We start from the raw sequence: 14,766 nt of genomic DNA, 5'->3' as shown, positions 1-14,766 counted from the left end.
GCGGCGCCCGGGGCGTAGCCATCTTTTTGAGGGGCGCTCTTCTCCTCGCCTTCACCCGCTCTGCTCCCGGTTGGCGCCATGTTGCTTTGGGGCGGAAGTAGCGGAGCCCGGGCTCCGCCCCCTTAAAGGGACAGGGACAGCTGTAACCTTCGGGGTTGGGGACGAAGGGTGAAGCGGCGGAGGCGGGGGTGAGTAGCCGGTGCCGGAGCGTTGTTGCCCCGAGATCAGGTGCCGAGGCGGGAGGGCCTGACAGCCCGTTCCGAGCTTGATTGTGCCAGACTACTCGCTGCTTTTGGTGCTGCTGGTATAGCGGAGTGGCTACGCCGGAAAGGTTGACTTCAGTCCCTAGCTGTTGCGCGTGCTTCTCGCCGATCCGCACTCGGACACTGGGATCCCCCAGGCTGGTCCTCTCTGCATCCCCATCCCCCGCCCCACCCCGACTCGCGCGATCGTACCGTACGGGTGGGGAAGAGGGAGCCCAGGGAGACTGGGTGAATTCTGGGCGGAGCCGGGGCTGGAACCGGGTGCTGGACTCCAACTCGACAGCTCTAAGTATCCCAAGTCCTCGGAGATCCCAGATTGATAATAGTAACGGCAACCGCGTTAAAAGAGAATCCGTACAATGGAATACTGTGCCACCGCTAAAAAAGAAAAATGTTCACCATGCACTAATAGGGGACCGCTTCCAAGATACCATAGATGGAAAAGTGAAGGGACGAAAAGAACAGCGTTGATCGCTGCTACCGTTTGTGTGAAAGAACGTGAGTGGGGGCGTGGGTGTCTGCCGGTGTGTGTTCATTCAGTTCAGTTCAGTCGCTCAGTCGTGTCCGCCTCTTTGCGACCCCATGGACTGCAGCACTCCAGGCTTCCCTGTCCATCACCAACTCCCGGAGCTTACTCCAAATCATGTCCATTGAGTCGGTGATGCCGTCCAACCATCTCGTCTTCTGTCGTCCCCTACTCCTCCCGCCTTCAATCTTTCCCAGCATCAGGGTCTTTTCCAATGAGTCAGTTCTTCGCATGAGGTGGCCAAAGAATTGGAGTTTCAGCTTCAGCATCAGTCCTTCCAATGAATATTCAGGACTGATTTCCTTTAGGATGGACTGGTTGGATCTCCTTGCTGTCCAAGGGACTCTCAAGAGTCTTCTCCAACACCACAGTTCAAAAGCATCAATTCTTCGGTGCTCAGTTTTCTTTATAGTCCAACTCTCACATCCATACATGACTACTGGAAAAACCATAGCTTTGACTAGATGGACCTTTGCTTTTCATATGCTGTCTAGGTTGGTCATAACTTTTTTCCAAGGAGCAAGCGTCTTTTAATATTGGCTGCAGTCACCATCTGCAGTGATTTTGGAGCCCCAAAAATAAAGTCTGTCACTGTTTCTACTGTTTCCCTATCTATTTGCCATGAAGTGATGGGACCAGATACCATGATCTGTTTTCTGAATGTTGAGTTTTAAGCCAACTTTTTCACTCTCTTCTTTCCCTTTCATCAAGAGGCTCTTTAGTTCTTTGCTTTCTGCCATAAGTGTGGTGTCATCGGCATATCTGAGGTTATTGATATTTCTCCCGGCAATCTTGATTCCAGCTTGTGCTTCATCCAGTCCAGTGTTTCTCATGATGTGCTCTGCATATAAGTTAAATAAGCAGGGTGACAATACACAACCTTGACATATTCCTTTCCTGATTTGGAACCAGTCTGTTGTTCCACATCCAGTTGTATGCAGGTCAGGTGGTCTGGTATTCCCATCTCTTTAAGAATTTTCCACAGTTTGTTGTGATCCACACAGTCAAAGGCTTTGGCATAGTCAATAAAGCAGAAGTAGATGCTTTTCTGAAACTCTTTTGCATCTTCCATGATCCAATGGACGTTGGCAATTTGATCTCTGGTTCCTCTGGTGTGTGTATCAGCCGGCTAGTGAGATGCACGAGTAATTAACTGTGGTGGCCTGGGACAGAGAACCAGGTCCTGGGTGCCCGGACAAGGGGGAAGAATTAACTACCATGCGCACAGGTTGGTTAAAAATAAAATGGGATGATGAGGATATTAATAATAACTGGCTTCCATTTATATCCAGTGCTGCCCAGTGCCAGGTTGCAGCTCTCCTGCTGGGAAGTCTTGTATTTCCCCATTATTAAAGGAAAAAACAGGCTCAGAGATCAGGGACCTTAGTAATATCTTATAGCCAGGACGTGGAAAAGCTGGAATTTGAGCCCGGGAGCATTTTACACTAATACCATTCTTGCTCATCCCACTGCCTCCTGAAAAGCATCTTTTGTTGTCAGCCCTACAGCTCTCAGCTTGGGACCTGGCACCCAGCAGGCATCCAGTAGCTGTTTATTGGCTGTCTATTGACTGAGGAAGTGAAACAGACAGGCAACAACCAGCAGTGTAGAATGAAGAGAGGCACAGATTGGAGGCCAGAACCCAGACCAGAGTCCAAGGCTTGCCTTTTCTAGCCTAGAGTCTGGACCTAGCACATACCTCCCTGAGCCTCCATGTCCACTCCTGCAGAACTATGATCACTGACACTGAGTGCTCCCTCATGTCCTACTTTATGCCTTACACACAGATTAGTAAGTGAAATACATTTTACAGATTAGTAAGTGAAATACAGAGAAGTTAAGAAAGTTGCCCATTGCAGCGTTGTAAATCAAGTATACTTAAAAAAAAAAAGGTTGCCCAAAGGGGGTCCTCACTTCCCGACTTCTACAAAGGTTGTTGAGCTCCTCAGTCTCTCCTCAGCCTCCTGGGACCATCAGCACTAATTCTTTGAGACACCTCAGGTCAGTTAGTTGAGCTGCCAGAGGCTGAGGAGCTGATGGAGAACAGGACAGACACAGTTCCTGTCCTTAGAGTCTGGTGAGGGCAACAGACAACCCAGCTGTTGGCATCTATGATGACTGCTGTGGTGGGTGGGCAAGCTCAGGCCTTGGGAGCACAGAAAAGGTGGCATCTGGTTCAGCCCCAGGGGAGTCACAGAAGGCTTCTCAAAGGAGGTGACATTTAACCTGACTGAAAGATGCATAAGCGACTTCCCTGGTGGTACAGTGGTTAGGAATCCACTTTCTAATGCAAAGGACACGAGTTGCATCCCTGGCCAGAGAACTAAGATCCCATATACCTAAGGGCAACTAAGCCCATGTTCCGCTACTAGAGAAAAAAAACCCATGCCTTGCATCCCAGACCCAGCATAGCCAAAAAAAGAGAGAGAGAGAAAGATGCATAAGGTATCTAGGAGGAGAAATGATGAAGCTGGGGCCTGGAGCAGAGACACATTCATACCTGAAAATAATTGACATGATCAGAGACAGTGCAGGTTAGAAATGATCTGTCTGGTTTCTGCCTGAATCGGCTTTTTCCTCCTAGACAGTGCCTCCTCATGGCAACGTGAGTGCCTCCAACATGGCATCCCACTCTCCACGCCGCACTTAACCTTCCACATCTCCAAAGCGGAGGACTCCCTAATGTCATAATCCAGATTGGGGCAACAAAGGAATACAGGAAGGTTAGCAGTGAGATCTGGAGGAGGGCATGGCAACCCATTCCAGTATTCTTGTCTGGAGAATCCCCATAGATAGAGGAGCCTGGTGGGCTACAGTCCATGGTATCGCAAAAAGTCGGACATGACTGAGCAATTAAGCACAGCAATGAGAAGGTCCTTCATACTGATGCCCATCCCCCCCATTCATTCGGTCCCCAGGGTGGCAGCCAACTTGCTGACGTAGAAATTCTGCCCATGTGAACAAAGCTGTCAGCACAGAAATGTTCCTCCTGTCTTCCTGGCCATTTGTGCTCACCTGGGTTGTCAGGTCTCCCACGTGCTGGGACATTTAGCTGGGCACACCCCGCTCCCAGCCTTCTGTAGCCAGCAAGCCAAAGTCACTCCAGCTTCAGCAAGAGATGAATCACCTTTACTCCTGCCCTAATAGATGTGGGGCCACTTCCCACTCTCAGATGGCTCTGCCCGCTCCCTGAAATATTTTCCGAACACTCATCTCACTTCCTCATTCTTGTACAGAGATACAAGCTTTGGATTCATAGCTGAGGTCCTTCTGTGCTTTCCCAGGACTTTCACTTTGGGTAAGTCATTTCCCCACTCTGACAGTTTCTCCGTCTGTACCACTGATACGACTCTTTAGTCTTTCTGCCAGCACTAAATATATACACATATTTGTTTTCTCCTCCATGTGTAAAACTGCCCCAAAGAGTGAGATTTCAATTTTTGGATCTGGATCCTGTGCCAGGAGGGAAAAGGAGTGGCCTTCCTACTGTGTAACTCACTCAGGCTCCCCACCCACCAGCCCCTCTGGCCTGGGAGCCTACAGTCTCCGAAACCATTTCTGTCTCTTTTGCCAATTCCAAAGCCAAGGGGCGAGCGTGCATGCTAAGTCGCTTCAGTCATGTCCAACTCTTTGCAGCCCTATGGACTGTAGCCCACCAGGTTCCTCTGTCCATGGGATTCTCTAGGCAAAAATACTAGAGTGGGTTGCTATGCCTTCCTCCTGGGGATCTTCCCAACCCAGGAATCAATCCTGCATCTCTTATGTCTCCTACGTTGGCAGGCAGATTATTTACCACTGGCGCAACCTGGGAAACCCAAAGCTAAGGGGGAACTGTGTTTGACTCAGTGTACTTAGAACTCCCCAGACAGATGTAACCTCCCTTGGGGCAGAACCATTGACTCAACAAGTTTTCATCAGACAGTTGTCTTGAAGGGACTCTGTACGTCCAAGACAAACAAGAAGATAAATAATTCATTATCTGCAAGAGATTTTATTGTCCTACTTGGTTAACTAATTTTTACGGAAAGTCTTAGAGGTTTAAATGTTAACAGTTTATTGTCATTGACAGGCTAAGTGGACCAGGAACCTGTGTTAAATGCTTTCTGAGGGTGATTGCATTAATATTTATTATTGTCCCCCTTGCACAGATGAGGAAGCTGAGTCTGGTTGTGGTAGGACTAAGGTCCTATAGCTCGTTCAGAGTGGAGCCGGGACCATTTTATCCAAGTTCAAGTTCTAAATCCAAGCTTTCATCTTCTGTGGTAGTTGGTATAACAGGCTGGTCTTGCCTGGGCATGGTACGCAGGCCTCTCCTCCAGAGGTGCCATGGTTTGTGTTTTCTCAGTAACTGGACAGGGGAGGGGAGGAGGGGGATCTTCTGACATATTTAGGCCAAGGATGGTAAACATCCTTCTAGCCACCGTGGGAAGATGGAGATCTTCCTGGTAAAGAACTGACTCAGCCCAAACACCAAGTGTGCCACTATTGAGAAACACTAAAACCTGACATCCTTACTACACACAATCGCCGTAGGTGACGTACAGCCAGGCTGTAAAGCCAAAGCCACCTTGCCTGTCCTTGCAAGCTGCCATGCAGGGTGGAAGCTGGATAAGGCATGGCTCGTGTCCCCAGGGGCTGATGGTCTCCTAGATGCAGGGGAGGTGATAGAGGCAGCAGCATCTACCTCCCAAAAGGATTTTTGGGGGGGACAGATTTTGACTTTGGGAACAGGTAAACCAGGGGTTGAATCCCACCCAGCTCAGGCTGTCTCAGCTCACTGAGCTTTGTTCATTCTCCTCTTGAGCAAAACAGGGACAATGACGCCTTTCTGAAGGCTGTTGTGAGGATGAGCATTTAGCACAGGAGTCAGTCACAGCATAGGTGATCTGAGTTCTAGGGAGGGCCCAGACTGACCCAGGAGACTTCAGAGCTGGGGTTCAGCCCTGCTAGGGGGTCAGATTAAAAGGCCTGTCAGACAGGATATAGCTTGAGCAAAGGTGGGCAACATCTATTCAGAAGCAAAGGATTTATGTATTTGGGAGTGGAGAGAATACAGAAGCTGCAGAGTCTGGACTTAGGCCTGCTCCAGAGGCCAAGTTAGGAGGCTTTGGACTTTATCCGGTCTCCCTCCAGGCTGCATCCAGCAGGAGGTGTAGCTGACATCAGCAGCCAGAGGATTGGTCACTGAGGCCTGTCCCGAGGGGTCATCCACCCGCTATTCACAAGTCCTGGTGACTTCTGGCCGAGAAGGTGGCCAATAGCTGCTTAGACTGATGGAGGCGTGTATTGGGGGAGGCACTGACTGCTGGGCACCAGCCCCTTGCCTGGCAGCCAGGAAGTCTGAGATCTTAGATGCCTTGGAAGCTGCCCAGAAAGGTGCTCTGAAGGTCACCTGGTGCATTTAAACTCCCTTCTCCAGGCAGGGTTGGCCTCCCTAGAGCTGCCTGCACTGCAGCACTTCTCAGACTAAATTTTAATAATAACAATGATACATTTTTGAAACACTGACTCCTTGCCTGGCACCAGACTAAGTGGTTTTCATGTGTTAACTCATTGACTTCTCACTACCACCCATGGACCAGGAGCTATCATCATTTTCATTTCAGAAATGATACTCAGAAAGGTTTAGTAATTTGCCAGAAGTCACACAGCTAGTAAATGGCTTCAGTCCAAGGTGTGATTCCAGAATTTCACTGCCTCAAAAATAAACAAATAAATTAATTAATTAAACAAAAACACCGCCTCCAAAAAAAAAAAACAAACAAAAAAAAACAGTTTTTTTCCCAGGTAGTGCCATGGTAAGGAGAAGGCAATGGCACCCCACTCCAGTACTCTTGCCTGGAAAATCCCATGAACGGAGGAGCCTGGTAGGCTGCAGTCCATGGGGTCGGGAAGAGTCAGACACGACTGAGCGACTTCACTTTCACTTTTCACTTTCCTGCATTGGAGAAGGAAATGGCAACCCACTCCGGTGTTCTTGCCTGGAGAATCCCAGGGACGGGGGAGCCTGGTGGGCTGCCGTCTATGGGGTCGCACAGAGTCGGACATGACTGAAGTGACTTAGCAGTGCCATGGTAAAGAAATCTGCCTGCCAATGCAGGAGACACAGGTTCAATCCCTGGGTCAGGAAGATCCCATGCAGTTGGAAACGGCTATCCACTTCAGTATTCTACCCGGAAAATTCCATGGACAAAGGATCCTGACGGGCTACAGTCCATGGAGTCACAAACAGGTGGACTGAGGATGCCTGCCTGCACACATACACAGGGAAGTTTATAAGACCCTCCCCAATCAATCCCAGGGAAATAATCACTGTTAATAATTTACACACAAGCCAATACAGTACATAATGAGGCAGTCCTTCCTTTCCAGTACAGTTAAATAACACCAGTCCCTCAATGAAAGTATTAGTCGCTCAGTCGTGTCCAACTCTTTGCGACCCCATGGACTGTAGCCTTCCTGGCTTTCCAGGCAAGAACACCAGAGTGGGTTGCCATTTCCTTCTCCAGGGGATCTTCAGGACCTAGGGATCAAACCGAGGTCTCCCGCACTGCAGGCAGACTGTTTACCGTCTGAGCCACCAGGGAAGTCCTCAATAACACAGTTCAAATTTCATGTGCCATATTATGTTACCTATGAATAATTGCACCAAATAGGAACTTTGCTACTACTTCTTCCATCCACAAATCACTGCGGAAATGACAGATGCACAACGGTGAGTGACCAATCACATCACTTCTTTCAAAGCCTGTTGTTGATTGGTCAGTTCAGTTCGGTTCAGCCCTTCAGTCGGGTACGACTCTTTACGACCCCATGGACTGCAGCACAGCCAGGCCTCCCTGTCCATCACCAGCTCCCAAAGTGTACTCAAACTCATGTCCATCGAGTCGCTGATGCCATCCAACCATCTCATCCTCTGTCGTCCCCTTCTCCTCCCGCCGTCAATCTTTCCCAGCCTCAGGGTCTTTTCCAATGAGTCAGTTCTTCGCATCAGGTGGCCAAAATATTGGAGTTTCAGCTTCAGCATCAGTCCTTGCAGTGAATATTCAGGAGTGATTTCCTTTAGGATTGGTCACCATGCGTGTTATTCAGTTCCTACACAGACAGCAAAACATGTGGTTTGTGTTGCCTCCTGTCTCCTAGTGATAAACCCATGTGACATTTTACAAAAATGTGTGAGCAAAAGAATAGGAAGTAGCTACCCAAAAGAGGGACTTGGGCAGCTCACATGAAAGTGCAGCACAGAAATACGGAGTGATAAGACTGAACGTTTATGTGAAGTCAAATGGGCCTTAGAAAGCATCACTACGAACAAAGCTAGTGGAGGTGATGGAATTCCAGTGGAGCTATTTCAAATCCTGAAAGATGATGCTGTGAAAGTGCTGCACTCAATATGCCAGCAAATTTGGAAAACTCAGCAGTGGCCACAGGACTGGAAAAGGTCAGTTTTCATTCCAATCCCAAAGAAAGGCAATGCCAAAGAATGCTCAACTAACACACAATTGCACTCATCTCACACGCTAGTAAAGTAATGCTCAAAATTCTCCAAGCCAGGCTTCAGCAATATGTGAACTGTGAACTTCCTGATGTGCAAGCTGGTTTTAGAAAAGGCAGAGGAACCAGAGATCAAATTGCCAACATCTGCTGGATCATGGAAAAAGCAACAGAGTTCCAGAAAAACATCTATTTCTGCTTTATTGACTATGCCAAAGCCTTTGACTGTGTGGATCACAATCAACTGTGGAAAATTCTGAAAGAGATGGGAATATCAGACCACCTGACCTGTGTTTTGAGAAACCTGTATGCAGGTCAGGAAGCAACAGTTAGAACTGGACATGGAACAACAGACTGGTTCCAAATGGGAAAAGGAGTACGTCAAGGCTGTATATTGTCACCCTGTTTATTTAACTTATATGCAGAGAACATCATGAGAAACGCTGGACTGGAAGAAGCACAAGCTGGAATCAAGATTGCCAGGAGAAATATCAATAACCTCAGGTATGCAGATGACACCACCCTTATGGCAGAAAGTGAAGAGGAACTAAAAAGCCTCTTGATGCAGGTGAAAGTGGAGAGTGAAAAAGTTGGCTTAAAGCTCAACATTCAGAAAACGAAGATCATGGCATCCGGTCCCATCACGTCATGGGAAATAGATGGGGAAACAGTGGAAACAGTGTCAGACTTTATTTGTCAGGGCTCCAAAATCACTGCAGATGGTGACTGCAGCCATGAAATTAAAAGACGCTTACTCCTTGGAAGGAAAGTTATGACCAACCTAGATAGCATATTCAAAAGCAGAGACATTACTTGCCAACCAAGGTTCGTGTAGTCAAGGCAATGGTTTTTCCTGTGGTCATGTATGGATGTGAGAGTTGGACTGTGAAGAAGGCTGAGCGCCGAAGAATTGATGCTTTTGAAAACTGTGGTGTTGGAGAAGACTCTTGAGAGTCCCTTGGACTGCAAGGAGATCCAACCAGTCCATTCTGAAGGAGATCAGCCCTGGGATTTCTTTGGAAGGAATGATGCTAAAGCTGAAACTCCAGTACTTTGGCCACCTCATGCAAAGAGTTGACTCATTGGAAAAGACTCTGATGCTGGGAGGGATTGGGGGCAAGAGGAGAAGGGGACGACAGAGGATGAGATGGCTGGATGGCATCACTGACTCGATGGATGTGAGTCTCAGTGAACTCCGGGAGTTGGTGATGGACAGGGAGGCCTGGCGTGCTGCGATTCATGGGGTGGCAAAGAGTCAGACATGACTGAGCGACTGATCTGATCTGATCTGATCTGAAGACTGAACGTGCAATCTGAATTGAAGATAAATAGAATGATTTTTTAAATAGCTGGCAAGGACTTCTCTTGCCAGCAGTTAAGGTTCAGAGCTTCCAATGTAGGGGGCATGAGTTCAATCCCTCATCCAGGATCTAGGATCCCATAAATCGTGTGACGCAGCCAAAAAAAAAAAAAAGCTGGCTCTGGGAATGTTGAACGTGCAGCTATTTGCTGTTCCAGAAGCTCTAAGTATGCAGCCAGGGAAACTTGGTGAAGGCTCATCGTAGCGACATGCGAATGAAAGCGGTTCTGACAAAAAGGATGATGTTGTCCCAAGGAAATGACGCCAGCAAAAACACCACATTAAAGGAACTGCCAGATACATTTCATAGCATTGAAAGTACAAAGGATAAAGTATTTTAAGTTGATCTGAACTTAGAAAGGCGTGTGATGATTCACCAGTGCATAGAGAAGATGCTGGTTCTGCATCTGAAGCTACACGACTGGAAGGCAAGCACTGTTTAAACAACTCTTGATAATTTCCCCCCAGATTTATTGAAGTATAATTGACAGATAAAATTGTAATATAAAGTATACAACGTGATGAATTACTCTATGTGTACTTGGTGAAATGACTCCCACAAACAAGTTAATGATGCATCCATTACCTCATGTAGTTACCCTTTTTTCTGGGAGAGGATCTACTCTCTTAGCAGATTTCAGCTATACAACAATAAAGTATTGTCTGCTGTAGCCACCAGGCTATGCGTTAGATCCTCAGAATCATTCATCTTCTAACTGGAAGTTTGTACTCTTTAATCAATCTCTCCCTGTTTCCTGCGTTCCCAAGCCCCTGGCAACCACCACTGCACACTCTGCTTCCATGAGTTCGACTTTTTTCTTTCTTTTTTTTGTTTTTCAAATTCCACATATAAGTGATATTGTGCAACATTTGTCTCTTTTCTCTCTGCCTTATTTTGCTTACCATAACGTATTTCAATTTCATCCATGTTGTCACAAATAGCAGGATTTCCTTCATTTTAAAGACTGAATAATACTCCATTGTATATACATCCATACCATATTTTCTTTATCCATTCATCCATCAACAGACACTCAGGTTGTCTCCAAATGTTGACTCATGAAGACTGTGACAATGAACATGGGAGTGTAGATGTCTTCTTGAGATAGGACTTTCTTCCTTTGGATGTATACCCAGACGTGGGATTGCTGGGTCATCCTTGATACATTTTACAATGAAAGAAAATACTTGAATTCTCAATGTTTAAATTTAAATTACACTAGCAATTTAATAAGTATTAAATGTATTATTATTAGTTTCACTACTTTTTCACTTCTCTCTACATCTATTACAGACCATCAAGAGGTTTTTTTAAAAGAAATCTTTATTTCATGTCTATGATGCGTGTGTGAGTACTAAGTCACCCTATTCATGTCCAAGTCTTTGCGAGCCCATGGACTGTTGCCCTCCAGGCTCCTCTGTCCATGGGATTCTCCGGACAAGAATACTGGAGTGGGTTGCCATGCCCTCCTCCAGGAGATCTTCCCAACCCAGGGATTAAACCTGTGTCTCCTGTGGCCCCCTACATCATCAAAAGGTTTTAATGCTTTGACAACACCTTTGAAAGGTCACTGAACAATCATAATTTTTCCCATTGTTCAGTTTTCTCTGCACCATTTCAGCTTGAATGGTCATTTTTACAGTCTCACCGTATAGTGGGAAGTGAGAACTATGTATGTGTATGCATATGTATGCACCACCACATTTGTACCTATCTGTATAATTTAAAATGCAAGTGGAGTATATTGTCTTCCACATGCCTCTTTTTTCTTACCATATATTTTGCATCGGGTCTTAAGTTGCGGCATGCGGGATCTTTTGTTGTGGTGCCTGGATTCTCTAGTAGCACGCAGGCTTAGTTGCTTGTGGGATGTCAGTTCCTCAACCAGGAATCAAACCTACGTTCCCAGCAATGGACGGGTACAGTCTTAACAACTGAACCACCAGGGAAGTCCCCATACATTTTTACAATTGAGGTAAAATGCACAGAACGCACAGTTAACCACTTAACATGTACAAGTCAGTGGCATTTAGTGTATTCACAATGTTGCATGACCACCAGCTCCCTCTAGTTTCAAAATATTTCTATTACCCCAGAAACGCACCCTGTGTCTATGGAATAATCACATTCCCCTCTCCGTACCCTGGTAACTACTAATTTGCTTTCTGACACCACGGATTTGTCTATTCTGGACATATTCTGTGAAAGCAATCACACAATAGGTGACCCTTTGTGTTTGACTTCTTAGGAGGCTTTTGAGGTTTATCCAAGTTGTACCATGTATCAGTGTCCATTGTTCCTTCTTATGGCTAAACAGTATTCCATTGTGTGAATGGATTCCATTGTGTGAATACCCCAGTTTACCGTTTACCAGTTTACCGTTCATCTGTTGAAGGACATTTGAATTGTTTCCACCTTTTGGCTATTATGAATAATGCTGCCATTAACATTCATGTACAAGTTTCTGTGTGGACATTTGTTTTGTTTTTCCAGTATAAAACTAGGAGTGGTGTTGCTGGGTCATGATCTAATTCTGTGTTTGGACTTCATAAAAATGTAAAACTTTTGTACATCAAAGGACACTATCAAGAATGTGATCAAAGTCATCAATTCATTTTGTGTTAAATTTTGTAGATAGAGTGAGATAGAGGTTCAACTTCATTCGCTTGCAAGGGGCTATCCAGTTGTCCTAGCACCATTTGTGGAAGAAATTATTTTACCCCCATTGAATGGTCTTCAAACTTTGTCAAAAGTCATCTGGGCATAGATGTTTGAGTTTGTTTCTGGGCTCTCAATTCTGGCTCGTTGGTCTGTATGTCTGTCCAAAGCCAGTGCCACACTCTTTTGATTACTGTAACTTTGTAGTATGTTTTGAAATCAACATGCATTTTTCATGTAACCTAAATATCTTTTCATGTCAAAATGCTAAGGAGTGGTCTCATTCCTTTTGGTGACTATATAGCATTCCACTGTATGGATAAATCAAAACAAATTGAATCAGCCTCCAATTGATAAGACATTGAATTGTCTTGTTTTTTTCTCACACACAATACTGCAATTATCATCCAGGTTTATGTATGGGTATGAACATCCCTGTAAGATAAACATCCAGAAGACGGAGTGTTTAAGTCAAAGAATAATATCAGATCAGGTCAGTCGCTCAGTCATGTCTGACTCTTTGCGACCCCATGAATCGCAGCACGCCAGGCCTCCCTGTCCATCACCAACTCCCGGAGTTCACTGAGACTCACGTCTATCGAGTCAGTGATGCCATCCAGCCATCTCATCCTCTGTCGTCCCCTTCTCCTCTTGCCCCCAATCCCTCCCAGCATCAGAGTCTTTTCCAATGAGTCAACTCTTCGCATGAGGTGAGCAAAGTACTGGAGTTTCAGCTTTAGCATCATTCCTTCCAAAGAAATCCTAGGGCTGATCTCCTTCAGAATGGACTGGTTGGATCTCCTTGCAGTCCAAGGGACTCTCAAGAGTCTTCTCCAACACCACAGTTCAAAAGCATCAATTCGTCGGCACTCAGCCTTCTTCACAGTCCAACTCTCACATCCATACATGACCACAGGAAAAACCATAGCCTTGACTAGACGGACCTTTGTTGGCAAAGAAATGTCTCTGCTTTTGAATATGCTGTCTAGGTTGGTCATAACTTTCCTTCCAAGGAGTAAGCGTCTTTTAATTTCATGGCTGCAGTCACCATCTGCAGTGATTTTGGAGCCCCGAAAAATAAAGTCTGACACTGTTTCCACTGTTTCCCCATCTATTTCCCATGAAGTGATGAGACCGGATGCCATGATCTTCGTTTTCTGAATGTTGAGCATTAAGCCAACTTTTTCACTCTCCACTTTCACCTGCATCAAGAGGCTTTTTAGTTCCTCTTCACTTTCTGCCATAAGGGTGGTGTCATCTGCATACCTGAGGTTATTGATATTTCTCCCGGCAATCTTGATTCCAGCTTGTGGTTCTTCCAGTCCAGCGTTTCTCATGATGTACTCTGCATATAAGTTAAATAAACAGGGTGACAATATACAGCCTTGACGTACTCCTTTTCCCATTTGGAACCAGTCTGTTGTTCCATGTCCAGTTCTAACTGTTGCTTCCTGACCTGCATACAGATTTCTCAAGAGGCAGATCAGGTGGTCTGGTATTCCCATCTCTTTCAGAATTTCCCACAATTGCTTGTGATCCACACAGTCAAAGGCTTTGGCATAGTCAATAAAGCAGAAATAGATGTTTTTCTGGAACTCTCTTGGTTTTTCCATGATCCAGCAGATGTTGGCAATTTGATCTCTGGTTCCTCTGCCTTTTCTAAAACCAGCTTGCACATCAGGAAGTTCACGGTTCACATATTGCTGAAGCCTGGCTTGAAGAATTTTAAGCATTACTTTACTAGCATGTGAGATGAGTGCAATTGTGCGGTAGTTTGAGCATTCTTTGGCATTGCCTTTCTTTGGGATTGGAATGAATAATATAAGTCACTAATATTAAGTTGCCCTCCAGAAGATATACCAGTGACTTTTAGGGCATCATAGTATTGACTTGGTGGATCTCAATCTTATTATTCTCTGCCTGAGACACAGAAAATCGTGTTTCATTGTAGTTTGCACTTTGTCAGTTATGACAAGGTTCAGCATCTCTTCAAGTTTACATGCTGTTTTCTTTTTGTGTGTGAATTTATATCTTTTGCCCACTTTTTTTTTTCTATTGACATGTTGGTCTTTTGTAACTGATTGATAAGAATCCTTTGCATATTAAGGCTCACACTGTATTAGAATGGTCTGATTACTCATTTGTCCCCCTCATTCTGTGTGCACACCTTAAGGGAAAGGAAGGTATCCTGTTCTCTGTGTGCCTGGTGGCTAGCCTAGGGCATAACGTGTAATGGGAGTTCAATAAATACTTGCTGAAGTAATAAATATGCCAGCAAATTTGGAAAACTCAGCAGTGGCCACAGGACTGGAAAAGGTCAGTTTTCATTCCAATCCCAAAGAAAGGCAATGCCAAAGAATGCTCAACTAACACACAATTGCACTCATCTCACACGCTAGTAAAGTAATGCTCAAAATTCTCCAAGCCAGGCTTCAGCAATATGTGAACTGTGAACTTCCTGATG

General features: G+C 45.6%; 1 protein-coding gene across 4 annotated transcripts in view; it reads left to right on the top strand.

Moving 5' to 3' along the window:
* The first annotated feature begins 76 nt into the window (after positions 1-76).
* KYAT1 (kynurenine aminotransferase 1) overlaps positions 77-14,766 on the top strand; it is a 37,821-nt gene continuing 23,131 nt past the window's right edge. Inside the window, exons 1-2 of one of the 4 annotated variants that reach the window (XM_044926434.2) lie at positions 77-188; positions 4,026-4,087. The gene's annotated coding sequence lies outside the window, so the exon portion shown is untranslated. Of the gene's footprint in view, positions 189-1,817; positions 4,088-14,766 lie in introns of those variants that run through there. The other 3 variants (XM_006065331.4, XM_025261809.3, XM_006065330.4) reach the window with 3 other exon arrangements.

This window comes from Bubalus bubalis, chromosome 12 (genome assembly GCF_019923935.1).
Source record: "Bubalus bubalis isolate 160015118507 breed Murrah chromosome 12, NDDB_SH_1, whole genome shotgun sequence".
Taxonomy (NCBI): domain Eukaryota; kingdom Metazoa; phylum Chordata; class Mammalia; order Artiodactyla; family Bovidae; genus Bubalus; species Bubalus bubalis.
Note: the sequence above shows the minus strand (reverse complement) of the source record. Positions and strands in the feature narration are given on the sequence as shown.